The 19,940-nt window shown below is 43.7% G+C and overlaps 1 protein-coding gene and 1 non-coding gene across 8 annotated transcripts in view; one reads left to right on the top strand and one right to left on the bottom strand.

The window, feature by feature from the left end:
* Positions 1-19,940, bottom strand: part of DDX6 (DEAD-box helicase 6) — a 50,639-nt gene that overhangs the window by 25,722 nt on the left and 4,977 nt on the right. Inside the window, exon 1 of one of the 7 annotated variants that reach the window (XM_005299789.5) lies at positions 3,654-4,183. The exons of 1 other annotated variant lie outside the window; for it this stretch is intronic. The gene's annotated coding sequence lies outside the window, so the exon portion shown is untranslated. Of the gene's footprint in view, positions 1-3,316; positions 3,592-3,653; positions 4,184-19,940 lie in introns of those variants that run through there. 5 more of the 7 variants (XM_065570326.1, XM_065570328.1, XM_065570327.1 and 2 more) reach the window with 5 other exon arrangements.
* Positions 4,088-6,880, top strand: LOC101945857 (uncharacterized). Its single transcript, XR_002888440.3, has 3 exons — positions 4,088-4,497; positions 5,535-5,585; positions 6,741-6,880. It is a non-coding gene; the product is annotated as an uncharacterized LOC101945857 (transcript).

The following is a 19,940-nucleotide window of genomic DNA, read 5'->3' on the forward strand; positions in this document are numbered from 1 at the left end:
ATACAGGAAAAAAAACAATTAATACATGGACTGAGTGTGTAAAAATATATCACATTACTATTATTACAAACTACTTTGATACTTGAACCAAAGCACTACCAGAACAAGCATCCAAATCCTCGGTACTTTAAACAAAGGCACCCAAAAAATCAAGTGTCACGAATAAACCAAAAATTAAACTTCCCTACTTAAACTGAGCACACAACTATCATTTTATGGCATCATGTGGAACTCTGTAAAAATGTGTACTTTTAACATCTTTTATGTAATGAAGTGCTTTACATATATTAACTACACCCCAGGTATGAGTCACAGAGATTATTTCACCCAAGCTTGAAGTGCAGCCACCTCTGGGGCAGAACACAGCAGCTGTTTACCACCACAAAGCAATGCTACATATCAATTAAGGACAGGAGATGAAGAATACCACCGTATTATAAATTATAGGGAAAACTGGGGGTGGAGGGCACTATGCAATTACTTTAATATCTCAATTGGAGGAAAAGGGGAAGAGAAGAGCACACTAATACAGTAAGCAAGATGAAAATCATCTTAAGTAATCTGAGAAACACTGGAAATCTGAAAGTTATAAATTCTATTTCTATTTAAATAGAAGTTTAATTTTAACAGCTGGTTTAACAGGTAAGATGTACAATTTAAACAATAAAACTTCAATTTCAAAACGGTGAAACCAAGTCCTTCAGTCTCAGTGAATCAAAACAGCTTCCTGTTTTATTACATTCACAAAACCTTATATATAGCATTACTCACAGTGGTTAAGTTTTCTAATTAGAGATGCAATTCAGATACAAATGTATCAATAGGGATTTCCTCCTTAGTTTTTTAATTGAGCTAACACCCTTTGCGTTACATTCAAAATAACTGTCACTGAAAAACCCTAACCCTGAAAAACCTGCCTGGTGCGCTCAGAAAGAGATACATACAAAACAAATTTAAAGTTAGTGGCAGAGTATTGGAAAAGTAACTGTAACTAACTGTTTGGCAAACAAGATATCAAAACACACACACACTCTTTATAGAAAGCTACTAAAGTACAAAATTGTAAGATTAATTTGTTTGAAGTAATCCTAGAATTGTTACTAACAAGTAAACTCTACAGGCCTATCAATAGCCTTTTCAAAAAAGGATTTACAGGCTTGACATATAGTAAGTATCACCAGAAAGCAGCTGCATTTTACACAATAAATGCAAAACAAAGGCAGCATTAGTTGATTAATGCACTCTTATAAAAATGTTGTTTATAAGATACCTCTCTCCATTACCAGGTAAAATCCACCCATAGAATTCAAATACTAACATTCCTTAAAGCGACACCAATATCTAGTCACTTTCAAAAACAGTTAAAAGCAGTTTCAGGTACTACAACCTGCTTCTGAGTATTTCTGCCAACTTTTATGGTTTTATAATCAAGTTTATATTTTTTTTCCAAACAGTCCCCTTTTCCTTTATTTGTTTCAAAGTAAAGACAGAACAAATGACTTACTAAGGAAGGGAAACAATTAAAATTAGTATGTGCCAACAGCACAAAGCAATCTTTTAAAACAAAAAACAAAAACAAAAAAAACCACACACTTTCCTCCAGTCTCTGGTCAGTCATTTTAGATGTACTCTTGTTATGAGTAGGTAAAATATTTTCAGATGGATGTCATTTTCAAGTACCTTTAATTTACAGTGACACTGCCATAGACCCAAAAATATTTTAAAGTGTTTAATAAAATATTTTCATTTTTAAAAAGTCAAGGGAAACATTTGGATTAAGACATTTCCCTTGTGTTACAACTCAAATATCAAAGCATATAGCTAGGACAGGAGAACAAAAAAATATAAACAGCAGAGAAAGATACAGCAAGAGGTAAATTCAACTTTAAACTTTTTTAATAATGTGTTGTTAGTACCTCACTTTCATTTTTATTTTACCTGGCAACGTGCCTTTAAATCTTAACCCACACCCACAGTAGGATTCCAAAACTTTAAAGTATAATATATAATAAAGTAAAACTATATTTAATAAATCTGAACAAACCTAAAATTCAGGGACAAGCAACACCACCAGTTGGAAAGCTAGTGCCCTCTACTAGTAAAGCTCACCACCCCCTATTCTAAGCATTTCCTTTCTTGATTTTGACCACGTATGCAGACTATGGAAGCCGCTGCCTACACATTTCTACTGCCCTTTCTGCAGTAAACATCCTCCTTTCCCCGAGGAACTTTGATTTTTGCCTAAAAAGAGCACACAATGCTACATGAACAAATACAAAATTAGGGGGCGCTTTTTAGGTGACCCCAGAAACCACGTCTTCCATTGTTTGATAGGGTTCAAATAATCCTCTAAAGTCCTGAGGCCGAGGTGAGCTGCTCCAGAACCGACCTACATTTCCTCTAACATAAGGACCTCACTGCAGCTTCAATCAGTTTAGAAATTTCAACCATAGTCTCATCCTTCTCCCCACCTCCCCCCCAAAAACTGAACGTTTCATTTTCCGAAACAATGGAAAGCAGCAGCTTAAACACTTATTGCTTCACTCCCACATCGCCGTGGGCCTCTGCCTGGGAGTGACAGGGGCTTTAGGGAGAGTGTCCGGAACAGTTTCTGCAAAGCTTGGGGAAGGGGGCGATTTCACCAGGCAAAAACAGGGGCAGCCCGGCTCCACCACAACCGAGGGGCGCCCCGGTTTAACAACAAACGTTCATAAGCCGCGTTTATTTGCGGCCAGAAAGGAACAGCCTGTAGGAACAGGCACAACCCTAAAAGTGTATCTGCGCAACATCAGCGGGCACCCGACTCCGGCAACATCCGTCGGGGAAACAAAAGACCATCCCCGCCCCCTCTGGGCCCCAGACACCGAGGGGGGCGGTGCTCCCCAGATACACCAACCCTGCACGCCAGTCCAGGGCAGGGTCCCCCCACCAGAAACACCAAGCCCCCCGGCACCCCTCAAGGTCAGGCTAGCAGATGCACGCCTCCCCCCACTTCACGGCCTCCCCCCCCCCCAGCACCCACACACCCCGCAGCGCCGCCCCTTCGCGAAGCGCCCGCTCGCCCCCAGTGCCCTAACCCGCCTGCAGGGCCCCCTATGGGACACCGAACACACCGACCCCAGGCGGGGGGGCGGATGAGACCCACCAACTCCCTCCGCAGCGTAACCCCCCACCTAGTCCGGAGTGGCCGCCCGCTAGGCCCGGCCCAGCCCAGGCCCGTCTCCAGAGCAGGCCGCAGGCCTCACCAAAGCACAGGCCGATGCCCGCCCGCCCCCATACCCAGCCCCGAAGGCCGCTCCCCCAGCACCCTCATCACCGCCGCCGCCGGCTGCGCTCCCCGCTCTCCCGGGTAAAAAAGTCCTCGCACTCGCCCGTTTGGTGCCTTGTTATGGCGATTCGACGCTCCAAGATGGCGGCTTCCTTCTTCCTCCCGTGTGCCCTCCCCCTCCCGGCCGGGTAGGCAAGCAGGCCGGCCCCTGGGCCCGCCCCCGTTACCTCAGCGCTAGCCTCGAAGCGGCCTCCTGGGGGAGCCGGTGCGCCCCGCACCAGACGCCAGGTCTTCACACCCTTGCCCCACAGGCAGCGGCCCCACGCAGCCACGCCCCCCACCTACCCCAGCGCCCACGCGGAGCCCCCCACGAACCCGCCGTCACCTGCTGTTAGGCGCTGCCGGGCTTTTCCTGCCTAGAGCCCGCTCCGCGAGAAGCCGTGTGTCCCGTTACCGCCTCGCCCCGCGGCATGCGTGCGGGGCGTCCTCCTCAGGCTTGTACCCTCCCGCCTCAGCTCGGCCTCGGCCATTCCCACGCCACGCCACGCTCATCAGCGCTTCTTTTAAAGGGGACAGTCACAGCCTGCGTTCGGCATCTGCTGCTCCCTGCGGGCCTGCCCGAGGCCCACCAGCTCCTCCTCCTCCCCCTCGCGTCACTTAAAGCTCCGCTGCCCTGGACAACACGGGCTCCCTGCCTCCCTCCCGGGCCGGGGCCAGAGCCAGAGCCGCGGCCGCACCGCGCGGCGGGGGATGGGCTGGGTTGCGCGCGGTTTCTTCGCGCACACGCGCCGCCATCTCCAGCCGCGAGGCTGGGCGCGCGATTTCTAGTCGGCGTGAAACGAGGCTCCCCGTGTGACTGAGGCGCCCCAGACAGCAGCCGCGTTCCCCCCCTGCGCGAGGGCCGCGCGCGCTCTCACGTGGGCGGGTAAAAACCGCCTTAACCGCGCCTCAGGGAAGCGCGGCGAGAGGCGTGAGGGAGTTTCACGAGCAGGGAAGCGAGAATGTGCGGGTCGTAACAGCGCGCAGCCAGCCCCCTTCTGCTGCATCCATTCATAAATGGAGTAGCATTAAACGGCTGCTTTAAAGGGGTCTCCGCGTGGCTCTCGTCCCTCCATCAGCGATTCTCAGCAATAAACTGAAGGAAACCCCCGTAAAATCAGCCCTGAGAGAGAGACTTTAAACAGCTGCCTTAACATTCATCCAAGACGAGGGAGCGAGTGGCCCTCCAGGTGAGACAGTGACTTGGTTGGTACATCTTCTCAGTTAAGCGTCCCCCTACCTACCCCCTCTTCATTAATTTTCCTTGAAGTAATTACACGTGCAGAAATAGAACAATGGCTTTTTTTTAATCATCCTTTCATCCAAATCCGAACTACTGTCGCTATTCCAACAGATTTAGAGCCAGATTTAGTGTGATTGTTTCCTCCGCGGTGATATAGTTTTAAAATTAGCGACTTTAAAAATGAAAGCAGAGTTAAGTCTCATTTCTACACTGATAGTAATTAGGAGACTGTGAAATTATTCCTGGCCAGCATGAAATAATTTTATTAAGGTAACTTTAAAGTGAGTCAAATAGAAGTAAGAGTCAGACAACAAAACCATTGGTGATATTCTCAGTTATAACGATCATGGTGACCAGGACTTTCCTTCTATCCTTAATTAGAAATGAACAATTGTGGCAACAAATATATTTTACAGAGGACAAAAATATTTCAGTTTTGCTGCACCCACGCTATATTTAATCTCAGGTGGAAAAATATTGAGTGCTAATGGGGAAAAAATAATTTGGAAACTAAAGCTCACTGTTGAACATGAAGGAAAAACTAATTTTAAAAATTAGATTAATTACAAGGAAAACTTGTCTTAATAGTACACTTAGTTGCAAAATAGAAAGAAAACAGTAATTTAGTAAGCAAGATAATTTGGCTATATTCCCAAAGTATTTAAACTTAGTACACAAGTTCCTATGTCCATCACTCTCCCTGCTTAATTTGTTATAACTATTGAATCCACTTTAGAATTCAAGGTTATTTTTATTTATTCTTACAGCGGTCAGCACTTATAGCTGTTCTGATCTCAACACAAACTTTTTCTCCATGCCTTGTGCCTTCCTTTTATGCTCTCCCACTTAACCAATTAGCACTTTAATTACTTAGCTGCATTGTGGCTTTTAAACCATTAGTTACTAAGACACTATCACATCATTAGTCAATAAAGTACCAAAAAATTAACATTCAAACTATAAATGTTTAATTTTGTATGGCAGGACCAGGAAGAAACCTCTGAAGACATCAGGGAACATAGGAAAAGCAGATTTGTAAGTACTATCAGGGACAAATTTAGGGCCAGGCGACGGCCGGGGCATCAGGCTTGGGGTGCTGTTTTTGTTAGTGACAAAAGGGAAAATAGAATGCTAGAAGTAAAATGTGTCAGGTATTCTGTATGTAGTTTCATTGTTCACTAACCTCCTAGAATGTACTGGACCTTTGTAGAATCTCATCGAACCTTCTAGACTTTCAGACAACTACGTTTTCCTTGAACCTCCTAGAATGTTGTCCGCCATGCCCTCTTGGGTATATAAGGGGCAGGGCATCGCGAGTCAATCTTATATGACAGGGATAAATCATGCATGCAAATTGTGCATCAAACTCGTGAAATGGGCTACAAATGCAATAAAAAATAAGGTATTCAAAAGTTTAACAAATGGAGGTGGGGGGGAGGGCACTGGAGACGTTTCTCGCCTGGGGTGCCATTTGGTCAAGGGCTAGCCTTGAGTACTATATCTGAAACTTTCACCCACAGAGCCTTGTATTTAATAAGGGTTGGTCTCGGGCGTAAGTACGGAAGGTGCTGGAGGGCCTTGCAGTTCTATGCCAGTGATGTGCTGGAGGAAACTCTTTGGCATCAGAATAATAGAAAGGGGTCCCAAGTCCATGGAGAGTTGATTTTCCTGCTTCGAAGGGAGTCAGCCCCTCTCTGGATACTGCTAACGTATCCCTGCCAAGGATTATTTATTTCCATGTATTGTGTTCTGCTAATCAACATAGTATGTTTTTTCAGAAAGAAAATATGTTTCTAGCTAAATGCACTTCATACACATTTGATGCCCAGTAGTCCTGCCTTCTTCATGAACTTTATTTAAATGAGAACATAAATGGATTCACCAGTCTCTCACCAAGTCTGTCCATTGGCTCATCCTGGTACATGGGGGGGGGGGGGGGAAATTTTGGGAATCCCGTGTTAAAATAATTAGTAGTATAGTGTTCTATGCTGACTCCATAATTCACAGGCCATCTCAGCCTTTTTCTCTGGCAGTGAAGTTGGTAAGTCTGGAAAGCTTATGCTCAAATACATTTGTTAGTCTTTAAGGTGCCACAAGTACTCCTGTTCTTTTTACTGTTACACCAGCCAGTTTCTGGTGATGGAACAAGAAGGTGAAAATATCGCTTAACCTTTTTTTCTTTTTACCTAGGTCCTGCAGGCCAAAAGGCTAACCCTGTGTAGTAGATATTGTCTAATGGAGGCTGGTAGCTGGGGTATTGATTAACTTAACTGTGAGAACTTCTGTGGATAATTCAGAGTGCAAGTGGGATGTACAGATGTAATAATTTGGGAATCTGTCTACAAATTTTTGAATTCTGGATGATATAATTGTTGTTATGAAAGATGCTGTATCATGAATGCCTAGATGTATGTGTATCCATCATGTCTTCCCAGCATGACAGCATGTCTTCCTCATACTGAGTACAGTAGGAAATACTTAAAGTTAATGACAATATTTTGGTCACAATATTATTCTAAAAAGTAAAAACTAGCTGCATCTTTGGGAGACCAGTTTTATTTTACCCCTCTGAAGGGAGTAGGGAAATAAAGGAGCAGAACAAAAAATGGCCAAATGTCCAGGAGGGGTTTAATAAACACATAGGAACAGAGGAACCAGACAGGAAGAGGAAGTGTGGGGGTAGGAAAGAGTAAGGTGATCATGCAAGCTGGGCAACGACTTCATGAGGGAGAAACAACACAACAGGCAAAAAGTGCATGAGGCAGGGGACGCTCTGCCTGCCTTCCTGGCCGCAAATGGTCCCCCAAAGAACTCACAAATGAAGAGCTAGTGACGGATATTGCGGTTTAAGACGTTTATTGTTTTGTATGATATGTATACTCTGCTGTGTTTGAAGAGTATTAAGGTGTTAGCCTCTGTGGAGTGTGATAAGTTCTTCACAGTTACTGTCTCTCCAGAGACAATTAAACCGTAACCAGAAGCTTCGCACCTTTGCAGTGCGAAGGAGGGAGAGGGTGTGTTTAAGCAACTGGACTATCTTGGGGGTCAGCGCTTGTGCTGGGGGCCTAGGGCAGGTGGGCTGAAGAGCTCCATTTCTGTGAAGGGATAACTGAGAGTCAATGAGACACCAGGGAGGACAAAGTTCTGCAGCCTGATGAGACCCAGCGAAGCTAAAAACACCCAGGAAGTCAGAGGCTTAGATTACCCTCACAACTTGTGGTCTCTGGGGATCCAGTCACTTATGTGGGTTGCCCACCTATTGTCTTGCCTGTGGACTACATGACCTGCCCATCTCTGCTTTGCATCATACATCACCTGCACTACATCAGTCACCTCTGTATGCCTTCTGATCTCATTTGGTAAAATTCTTCTGCCAAACAGCCATGCAAAGCAGAATAAACCAGGAAACTACCTTTAAAAAACAAAAACAAAAAAACCCTCTTATATAAGCACTAACAACTATCTAATAACACATCTATTGAATTCTCAACCCAGCTAGTACATTTCCATAAACTATGATCCATATACCCAATGTATCTGCTACCTAGAGAGAAGCTACCAGCACATCACTCTGGAGTGAGTCTTTAACTCTCATATTCCTCAAATACCCCTTCTCCAGGCGGGCTAATAAGTCTCTGAGTCTTTCAGGACATTTAATCTCCCTCTCTGATCTTCTCAGTATCTCCTCCTTTCATTAGAGTCTGAGTTTTCTTGTTGCTAGCTTGTTGCTTGTTTCTCCTTTGTCCATTGATAATAAACAATCAGTAGCGCCAGAGTCCATATCGCCTGTCAATGTTTTTTAACTTTCTGGGATTACACTTAGATCCCTTCGATTATGCCAATATTTGTCCCCTTGGTCTGTCTGGAGTACATAAATTCTTGGATGCAGCTGTTCTTTAATTGTATCCCGTTAGCCCCCATTATTAGAGGTGTGAGTCCTCAGGCGCACTCTATCACCTGGGCTAAGAGATGGGAGATCATGGGCCCTTTTGTCAAAATAATATTTCTGCTTCCACTTCTGATTTTCTTTCATCTTCTGTATGATTTCATTGTCATGAGATTATCATTGATGGGATCTGATCTTTCTTCCCACTAACAGCTGAGCTGAAGAAGAGCCATTCTCTAGAGGTGTACTTCAGTAAACCAATAAAACTTTATGCAAATCACCCCCATTGTCAAAAGTCTTTTTCATAAGGTTCTTTACTGTTCATATAGACCTTTCCACAGATCCATTCAATTAGGGGTAATTTGGACTTTTTGTGATTGAAAACTCCAATTTATGCCAAATTGGCTAAAATCTGCGCTGGAGAATTGTGGCCCATTATTGCTAAAGACTTCATGTGGATTTCCATGTCTGGAAAATACTCCTTCATGCTGGCTATCACTGACTTACTACTAGTACTGTGCAGTGTGCAAATTTCTGAATACAGGGAATAATAATCTGTGACTATTAAATAATCCTATGATTGCCAGTTAAATAAAGTCAGTGCCTACCTTCTCATAAAGCCTTTGTGGAAGTAGGTAAGGTCTCAGTGACTCTGCCCGCTGGCGTGGCTTGTATTTCAAGCATGAAAAGCAGTTTCCTACCATATTAGCAATGTTGTGATTGATCCACAGCCAATACATCACCTCTTGTGCTCGTTGTTTGCACTTCTAATCCCTAAACGACTTTGGATATTTGGTAGCACTTCTTTCTGGAGGCTCACTGGTATTACAACCTTGCTGCCCTTGAAAATCACCCCATCTGTCACAGCAAATTCGTGTCTGCAGTCTAATAGTCTCTTATACTTGGACAGCAACTGCTTATTTCTTCAGGCCAGCTTTAATTATCACTTCTTTCAGGATCCCCAATAATTCCTCTTTTTCTTGTTTCCCCTCTTATTTGCTGTAATTTTTTGTTAGCTATGTGAATTGACTTTACAATCAGATCTACAAAGGCTTGCATCTCTATCTCTGAGGCCTTCTCTGGTTTCGTAACAGGAGTCACCACTCTGGAAAGTGCATCCACAATAAACATTAATTTACCAGGTGTGTAGGTCACAACCGAATCATACTTTTGCACCTTTGTCATCATTCTTTGAATCCTTTAAGGTACAGGCGCTTGGCAGTTTGCCAAATAATGCAATCAGATACATGGTCCGTTTCAACATCAGGCAAACAATATTCCTAAAAGATCATTCTCAGTTGGTGCATATCTGGTTTCTGCATCAGTCAGTGGTTTGGATGTATATTCTACTGGTTGTCCGCAATCGTGTTTCTGTAAAATCACTGTGCCTAACCCAGATTGTGAAGCATATGCTGAAAATTTTAATATGCCTGTTTTGGTGCGTACTATTTCAACACTGGCTTTTGTATCAGTTTTGGTATTAAACTTTCCCATGATTCCTCCTGTTCTGCAAACCAGTACCATTAATTTTTACTTTCTAGGAGTTTCCTGAATGCCACTGCTTTTGTAAATAGATTAGGTATGAATTTTCTAAGTTAATTAACCACTCTCAGGAACCCGGGGATGTCTTTCGGTGAGATGTGGCAATTTCAGTGGCTGAAACCTTCCTCTTATCAGGTTTGACATCTTTGTTGGAAATAATATCTCCAGCGCAAGTCAGTTCTGTAACCTCTAAAATAAATTTTTCTCTATTTAGTTTCAAGTTTGCAGCTCTAGTTGCATTCAAGACTTTCTGAAGTCTACAATCATGCTCCTCTTTAGTTGAGCCCCAGATGACAATGTCATCCATTGAGTTGTCAACACCATTAAAATGTTCATAGATCATGTGTATGATTTTTGTGGTACGCTTCTGGTGATGAAGCTATGCTGAAGGGTGGATGTAAGAATCAGTATCTTCCAAATGGGTATTAAATGTGCACAGTTTTGAGCCGCCTTCAATTAATTTTTGCTGCTAAAATGCTGAGGAGGCATCCAATTTACTGAACTATTGTGCATTCACAAATTGAGCCATAAGCTCTTCTCTGGTTGGCAATTTTAAATGTTTTCTTTGTATGGCCTTGTTGAGGTCTCTTGGATCTAAGTATATGCATAGCTGGCTGTTATTTTTCTCCACAATGACTAGGGAGCTCACCTATTCCGTTGGCTCCTAAATTTTGTGCATTGCTTGTGTTGCTTCCACCTTGCAAGCCCAGCCTTGAGTTTATCAGGGTGTGCAAATGGCACCTTTCTACATGGATGGATAACTGACGGAACATGCTTGTTTATCTGGATTGTTTGTTCACCCTGCAAGCATCTCAACTCTTGAAACAGATCATGATATTCCCAAATGAGTACCTCATAGTCAGGTTTAGTATGATCTTGTAGTAAGAACGCCTGTTTTACCAGATTTTCACAAGCTGCCAAGCCTAAAATTCATGACACCTCCTTTGGTACTACAACGAACAGTAGCCTGTACATAACGTTCTTATATTATATGCTTGCAGTGCATATCTCCTTCACTGGTATATTTGTTGCAGAATAACCAGTTACTTTTATTTTTGTCTTACTTTTAAGTTTTGGTCTTATGTTCAGTTTCTTATTAACCTGTGCTTCTGTGTCCAATTTGAGTAGAATAATTATTTCATCCACTTTCATTGGTAATATCCAGTCCCTCTCATCAGTTTTGCTTGATCCCAGAACGTCTACATAAAACTCCTCATCCAGCTTGTCTTCAACTGCGTGCATTTGACTTTTCTGCCTTTGGGATCTACAGCATTTTGCAAAATGTATGTATGTATTTATTTATTTATTTATTTTGGCACATTTATAACGGTTTCCCAAAGTCACAAAACTCTTTTGGGCCATGCTGCGATCCACATCTTCCACATAACTGTCTGTACCCAGTCTACCTGCAGTAGTGGTTTTCATAGTCAGTGGTTCCACTTTTTGATTTGACCTTTTCTGGCTTTTTTGTACTTAGTACGTGGATAGTCCCTGCTGGTGAAGTCAGCTCTTTGACTTGTGCTTTCACAGTTTCTTCTGCCCTGCATCTCTGGAAAGCTTTTTCTAAATTTAAATCTCCTTCATGGAGTAGTCTATTTCTTAGAATAATCTGTGGCATTAAAGACAATATGTTGTCTCTGACCAGAGAATCTGTCAGCTCACCAAAGTTACAGGTTTTACTGAGGGTTCTTAATTCTGTGACACATTGCTCTATGGTAAAAAGCAACAGAGGATCCTGTGGCACCTTTAAGACTAACAGAAGTATTGGGAGCATAAGCTTTTGTGGGTAAGAACCTCACTTCTTCAGATGCAAGTAATGGAAATTTCCAGAGGCAGGTATAAATCAGTAAGGAGATAATGAGGTTAGTTCAATCAGGGAGGGTGAGGTGCTCTGCTAGCAGTTGAGGTGTGAACACCAAGGGAGGAGAAACTGCTTCTGTAGTTGGATAGCCATTCACAGTCTTTGTTTAATCCTGATCTGATGGTGTCAAATTTGTAAATGAACTGGAGCTCAGCAGTTTCTCTTCGGAGTCTGGTCCTGAAGTTTTTTTGCTGTAAGATGGCTACCTTTACATCTGCTAAAGTGTGGCCAGGGAGGTTGAAGTGTTCTCCTACAGGTTTTTGTATACTGCCATTCCTGATATCTGACTTCTTCACTACGCAAGAGGATAAATGGACACAAGTCAGATATCAGGAATGGCAATATACAAAAACCTGTAGGAGAACACTTCAACCTCCCTGGCCACACTTTAGCAGATGTAAAGGTAGCCATCTTACAGCAAAAAAACTTCAGGACCAGACTCCGAAGAGAAACTGCTGAGCTCCAGTTCATTTACAAATTTGACACCATCAGATCAGGATTAAACAAAGACTGTGAATGGCTATCCAACTACAGAAGTACCATCGATTTATTTAAAAAACAAAAATAATAAATCGATGGTACGCCCTCATCTCGAATACTGCGTACAGATGTGGTCGTCTCATCGCAAAAAAGATATACTGGCATTAGAAAAGGTTCAGAAAAGGGCAACTAAAATGCTTAAGGGTTTGGAACGGGTCCCATATGAGGAGAGATTAAAGAGGCTAGGACTCTTCAGCTTGGAAAAGAGGAGACTAAGGGGGATATGATAGAGGTATATAAAATCATGAGTGATGTGGAGAAAGTGGATAAGGAAAAGTTATTTACTTATTCCCATAATACAAGAACTAGGGGTCATCAAATGAAATTAGTAGGCAGCAAGTTTAAAACAAATAAAAGGAAGTTCTTCTTCACGCAGCGCACAGTCAACTTGTGGAACTCCTTACCTGAGAAGGTTGTGAAGGCTAGGACTATGACAGAGTTTAAAAGAGAACTGGATAAATTCATGGTGGTTAAGTCCATTAATGGCTATTAGCCAGGACGAGTAAGGAATGGTGTCCCTAGCCTCTGTCTGTCAGAGGATGGAGATGGATGGCAGGAGAGAGATCACTTGATCATTGCCTGTTAGGTTCACTCCCTCTGGGGCACCTAGCATTGGCCACTGTCGGTAGACAGGATACTGGGCTAGATGGTCCTTTGGTCTGACCCGGTATGGCCTTTCTTATGTAAGCAGTTTCTCCTCTCTTGGTGTTCACACCTCAACTGCTAGCAGAGCACCTCACCCTCCCTGATTGAACTAACCTCATTATCTCCATACTGATTTATACCTGCCTCTGGAAATTTCCATTACTTGCATCTGAAGAAGTGAGGTTCTTACCCACAAAAGCTTATGCTCCCAATACTTCTGTTAGTCTTAAAGGTGCCACAGGACTCTCTGTTGCTTTTTACAGATTCAGACTAACACGGCTACCGCTCTGATACATTGCTCTATGGTGTCATCAGTTTATTGCATGAATGTAAAAAATTTGTCTCTCTCAAAGGTCTCTTTCCTGTTTGTCATGCAATGTTCCTCAAATTTAGTCAGTATTTTACTTAACTTCAGACCTTCCCCCTCAGCAAACTTAAGTAAGTGTGTGTGTGTGTGTGTGTGTGTGTGTGTGTGTGTGTGTGTAATGCCTCCTCTCCAGCAACATGCAAAAAGATTTGCCACTGTGGCTGCTAAATACAATTAAAATCTCTGTTGGAATTTTTTCCAATTCTGTGCAACATTGCCTGACAGTTGCAGACTGGATGGAGGTTGCAACACATTCATTTTTGGCTTTCTTCCTTCTAAAGCTAGCCAAGCTACTATTGTGCTCATAGAATAAATACAAAAGCTTTTGTTCGTCTCTGTTTGTTGCTCCACATGCTCCTCTTGCCTCTGCTTTCAGTTTTAAACCCAGGAGTTAACTTCAAAATTACTGCAGTCTCCTTCTCACTCTGCACTTCTGACATCATGTAATGATATTGGGGTTTATTAAATAACAAACCCGTGAATGAGAAATAAATAAAACTTTTATTTAAATTATAGAGAATATCTGTGGTATACAGCTACACTGTGTTCTCAATCCCCCTGTTTCCAGGGCATATCTCAAAATTCTTATTCATAATACTGTCCCTTATGAGTGAGCCTCTCTATATTATAATCTTGAACAAACATATCTCTATAGACTCTATATTAGGAGGTTTCCCAAATGTATCAAATACTGCAGTGCTCTGTCCCAGTGAAGAAAAGCAAGCTATTTAATTTGTATTGTCATGATTTTGTTAGGTTTGATGCAAAATAACAAATATATAGACTCATAGAAATGTAGGGCTGGAAGGGACCTTGAGAGGTCATCAAATTCAGCTCCCTGTGCTGAGACAGGACCAAGTAGACCTAGACCATCTCTGACAGTGTTTGTTTAACCTGTTCTTAAAAACCTCCAATGATGGGGATTCCACAACCTCCCTTGGAGCCTGTTCCAGAGCTTAATTACAGAGTTAGGTTAGATATTAGGAAAAACTTTCTAAGTCTTCCTTGCTACAGATTAAGCCATTCTCTACTTGTCCTACTTCCAGTGGACATGGAGAACAATTGATCCCTGTCCTCTTTTTAACAGACCTTTGAAGATGATCGGGTTCCCCCTCGGTAGTCTTTTCTCAAGAGTAAGCATGTTTAGTTGTTTTAACCTTTCCTTATAGGTCAGGTTTTCTAAACCTTTTATAATTTGTCACTCTCCTCTGGACTCTCTCCAATTTGTCCACATCTTTCCTAAAGTGTGGTGTCTAGAATTGTACACAGTACTCCAGCTGAGGTCTCATCAGTGTTTGAGTAGAGCAGGACAATTACTTTCCATGTCTTACATACATCGGTCCTGTTAATATCCCCCAGAATATTAGCCCTTTTTGCAACTGCATCACATTGTTGACTCAGATTGAATTTGTGATCCACTATAACCCCCAGATCCTTTTCAGCAGTGCTACCATCTAGCCGGTTATTCCCCATTTTGTAGTTGTGCATTTATTTTTTCCTTCCTAAGCACTCTGCACTTCTTCTTGTTCCCCCCCATCCACTAGTCAATAACCCTATCAAAGAAGGAAATTAGGTTGGTTTGGCATGATTTGATTTTGACAAATCCATGATATCTATTCCTTATAACCCTGATATTCTCTAGGTACTTACAAATTGATTGTTTAATAATTTGTTCCATATCTTTCCAGGTATCAAAGGTTAAGCTGACTGATCTATAATTCCCTGGGTCCTCTTTGTTCCCCTTTTTAAAGATAGCTACTAATGTTTGCCCTTCTCTAGTCCTCTGGAACTCCCCCATCCTCCATGAATTCTCAAAGGTAATTGCTTACAGTTCTGAAATTGCTTCAGCTAGTTCCTTATGTACCCTAAGATGAATTTCATCAGGCCCTGACAACTTGAATACATCTAACTTATTTAAAGATTCTTTAACCCATTCTCTCTCTATTTTGGCTTGTGTTACTTCCCCCATGTTAATATTAGTTGTGTTGAGAAACAGTCACCATTAACCTTTTTAGTGAGGCTGAAGTAAAATAGGCATTAAACACCTCAGTCTTCTTGATGTCATCTGTTATTTGCTCCCCTTCCCCACTAAGTAGAGGACCTACACTTTCCTTCATCTTTCTCTTGCTCCTAATGTATAAAGAACCCCTTTTTATTGCCTTTGATGTCTCTTGCTAGGTGTAATGCATTTTATGCCTTAGACTTTCTGATTTTTCCCTACATTCAAGCCCCATCCGGCTCCCATCCACTTACCTACATGCCTCACTCCCTCTAGCCATCTCTTACCTGCCTGCAAAACTCTACCTGTGCCACCACACTGTGGCAAACATCCTCCACATTTGTGAGGCCTCTCGTAATCCTCCTTCCCTGGATTGGAGTTGATCTGAGCAATGGAGAGTGATGGACAGGTGTGCCAGATTTTCAAAGGAGCCCAGCATGCAGTCAGTTCTAATGCAGTCAGTAAGAACCATTGGGTGCTTGGCTCTTTTAAAAATCTGTCCCTTAGGAGTTTTACTTTCTGCCATGGCCCAGCAGCACAAGCTAAACGGCATTGGGGCTAGTGTGAGGGCAGGTGGTTTAGGAGTGTACAGGCTGTGCTGGCCTATGGATGTAAGCAGTTCATTTTAAGGTCTACTTATAAATTTTTAATTTCCTTCAGGCTGGTACTTGTAAAAGTTATTCAGACTGAAAGTCGTCTCTGTTTTGCATCTGTCTCTATTCCACTTTCAGTTCTTGTTTTGATGCAAAGATTCATAAAGTCTCCTTTCACGGGAATACCCCAAATGTTGTCGTCATCCTGCCACCTCTTCACCATTAACACTCCACCAGAACTACCCAGATTGTCACATGGCTCCGATGACAGATTGAAATTCCCTAGGGGATGAAGTCTTTTCCTAATGTCAAAATGACCAGGAATCTCACTTCACTCTAGCTGCTGCAGGGTCAGGTTTCTCAGCTCTTCATTACAGGAGAAGAGCAGCTTGGCTGGGCCTGATGATTTCTCTTTGAGCCAGAATTTCTATTATCCCTTTTATCATGGATGATAAAACTAAGATTGTTTGCTAGGTGGTCCTGGGAGTCAGGATTTTATTTCCAACTCTACCACTGACTCACTTTGTAACCCTGAAGAATGAGTCACTTCATTTCTCTGAGCTTCTCTGTACATATCTGTAATACTGAGATGCTGTTGCCCTACCCACGTGAAGCTTCATTGATTATTCAGAATAATTTGAAAGGCACAATATGGGCCTACTTCTGTGAGATACTGAGCACTTCCTAAGCCATGCAACAGTGACATTAAAACCATGACACCATCATGAGACCAACTCTGGAGTAGTGCGCTCTCCTTAAAAGGACTGTCGGGCTAAAACCTTGGCACGGACCCTTTGAATTCTCTTGCAAATAATTAAAGATCCATGGCTCTCTTTGCAAGAGTAAGGGTATTACCCCCAGTGTCCTGACCAGGCTAAGCCTGGGCAAGTGCATGCTGCCTACTATCAGCCCTTGCTTTAATTTGATAAGGTATGGTTATTCACCTAAAGCCAGTAAGTTGGTAGGTGTTGGACATCTGGGATGTTCTGAAAGAACTTGGTCACAAAGAGACTATCTGTAATAACTAAGGCAGGGAGAAGAGTAGAAGATAGATCATCTCTGTCTCTCTTCTTCCCTTCATCCCCTGGAAGGCACGGCCCAGGTCTAGGGCAGGAGATGGCTGCAGTCCCCTGGACAATTAAGCACTAAGGAGAGTGGCTGTTGCATGTAGTTCCTGGGGAAGGAGACCAATAACACCCCTCTGAAAGGCAGCCATACAAAGGGTTGGAGGTGAGAGGCTGTAGCAGTCCAGTGGCCTGGCAAGATGGAGGCTGGGAAGAGACAGCCCAGTAGGAATCTGCCATGGTGATAAGCAGGGGCCAGGGAGCAGAGTGGGCCTAGGAGAAGCTGCTCCAGGGTCCCAGAATATTAAGGCGATGCTGGCTTACAGAAGGTGTGGAAGCTGCCAGGGAGCACGGACGGTGGCAGATTCAGCGTGAACCAGGAATGGAAGGGGCAGTCCATTAGATGCTGTAGAAAGGCACAGGATGCAACTAGGCTGAGGGGAAGTTTCCCCAGGGAAGGGGTAGATGTAAGGAGAGGAGTGGAGTTCAGAGTGAGACCAATAGGGGAGCAGCTACCTACTCCAGCAAAGTAACACATGACAGATGGAGAACTGAGCCAGACACGTGGGTCTAGTGTATACAGGAGAGCAGGACAAGGTAAGTCTGAGGAGGGGCCTTGCATTGTGATGCCAAAAGCTGAAGACTGTTGAGCAGAGAACATGTACCTGCCAATAAGGAGATGATGCAAACGGTGTCCCATGAGACCAGTACCACCACCAGGGCCAGGCCCTATCTTGCAAGTCTTAAGAACTAATTTGTCCTCCCAGGAAGGAATAGAGTTGAAGGTGCCTGATGAACCGTGACAGGAAGGTTAGCCTTTCCCCTGATATTGCCCAGCCCTGCAAGGCAGAGTTGACTTTTCACTGGCACAGGTTTTGCCCCTAGGGTATCTGCTTCCTTTCCTTGTAGCCAGCCAGCCATATCAGATAGTCTTTTCCTGTTAGCTGTATGTGTGTGTGTGCACACATGCATGCTGGGGACTCACGGTGTTACAGCCCTTACAGCCCAGCCTTTGAAGTACCTGCAGCCCTTGCGTTTGAACTTTTGGTACAGTGTCTGAAAAAGCTTGATGTGCCATGGTATCCATGGAACCCCAAAATATTGGCAGTGCTGCAGTTTTTGAGGTCTACTCTTTTGTGCCCAACTCTGCTCGATGCATTTCTTCCTGAGAGATGCAGCATTTTGGCAGTGGCTACAGCGAAGGCCCCTCTCATTTTGTAATTTTGTAAACTGCCTGGGTGCGTGCAAAGATGTTTAGTCACTAAATAATAGGGAGTTCGGGGGGGTCCTGGTTTATCTTAACTGGCTGGATGCATCAGTTTCTTCAGGCTCCCAGCAAACTCAGCTTGAGAGTCTGGGAAAGGAAGGGTAGGACACTATCAGGGGTGTCATCAGACATCACCGGTGTGGTGCTCTGCTTTGTTCAATTATAACAACAATCAGAGGTGTAGGGGTGTGTGTGTGTGTGTGTGTGTGTGTGTGTGTGTGTGTGTGTGTGTGTGTGTGTGTTTTCCCTCTGTGTGCTGCCCCGGCTCTGCAGATCTTGTAAGAAAAACATGATGACCACAGACTCCGATAAGGTACGAAGGCACCCAGCCAGGTTTATTGCCAAATGAAACAGTCTCTAGCTCCCCGAATCAGATGTCTACATAGTACATATGTGCTCCCTGACAATGGACCGGCTCAGGCAGTGGCGGGATTTACCACTGCCCTCTAGGCCAGACAAAGACAACCACTCAGGGATGCGTCCCTAGACACAGGTACAAACATGTTACACGTCACTCCTGACATATTGAGGTGCAACCCCTCTATATAGTAAGGTGCCGCCTCTCTCCTTGTACATGTTGGTTCGAACAAAACAACTCTAGCCATCATATTCCCCTTCTACCCATCTTTAGGATGGGTCAGCCTGTTCCTTGTCATCTGTGTGGAGTGCGCAAGTATTGGAGTGTTCTTGATACCATCCTGGCACATGTTTATATCTCTAGGGCCTGCCTCTGGCTCACAGTTTAACTTTGCTTTATGTTAACAAAGTCTTGACCATTACTTTATTTCAGGCCTCAGGCCTCATACCGGGTGTCTGATACAAGGGTTTATGTTTCAGGGCCTCATCTTACTACAAGGGGCAGGCTGTCATTACGCAGCTCCGTGCAATAGCCGAGAGTTGCTGGACCTGTTTGGAGGTAATTCTACCTCCATGCTTTGCTGCAGAAAGTTGAAAGGTCAGAAGCCTGTTCCTAAATGGAGGCATCTTGTTGCTCCCTCATGTCTCTGTATTTGTAAGGCTCATGCCTAGCAGGGTTATACCAGATACATGCATGGTTTCTGCGCAGACTGGCCCATAGTTCACACCGTTGGAAGATGTTTCCAGCCTACATTTCCCATGGCCCCATTTCATCCCATTTGCTTCTAGTTACACCCTATGTACTATAATAATAGTGTGCTCTTTGGTAGAACTTTTCAGCTGTAGATTTCAAAGCACTTCACCAAGGTCATTGGTATCATTATCCCCATTTTGCTGATGGGAAAACTGAGGCATAGGGAGGGGCTGTGACTTGCCATGGTCACCCAGCTGGTCAGTGACAGAGTTAGGAATAGAACCCAGGTCTACTGCATCACAGTCCAGGGGGCTACATTGCCTCTCTAAATGATGCCCTTCTCTTTTTTAACGCTTATGTCCTTCAAGTACCTGTAGCTATCTGCCTTCCCATGGGCGTTTAGTCAAATTTGCTTCTTTAGCTCTCTGTCCTTCCAGCCGCTAAATACTGTGTGTTGCTCTTCCCAGTACTGTACTATATGACTCTGGTACTGCAGTGTCCCAGACAATTGCATTCTGGTGCTCATGAGCCTACAGAGGGCCTTGCTCTGTCAATGTACCAGCCAATGTGCCATG

The sequence above is a fragment of the Chrysemys picta genome, chromosome 16 (genome assembly GCF_011386835.1).
Source record: "Chrysemys picta bellii isolate R12L10 chromosome 16, ASM1138683v2, whole genome shotgun sequence".
NCBI classification, from domain to species: Eukaryota; Metazoa; Chordata; order Testudines; family Emydidae; genus Chrysemys; species Chrysemys picta.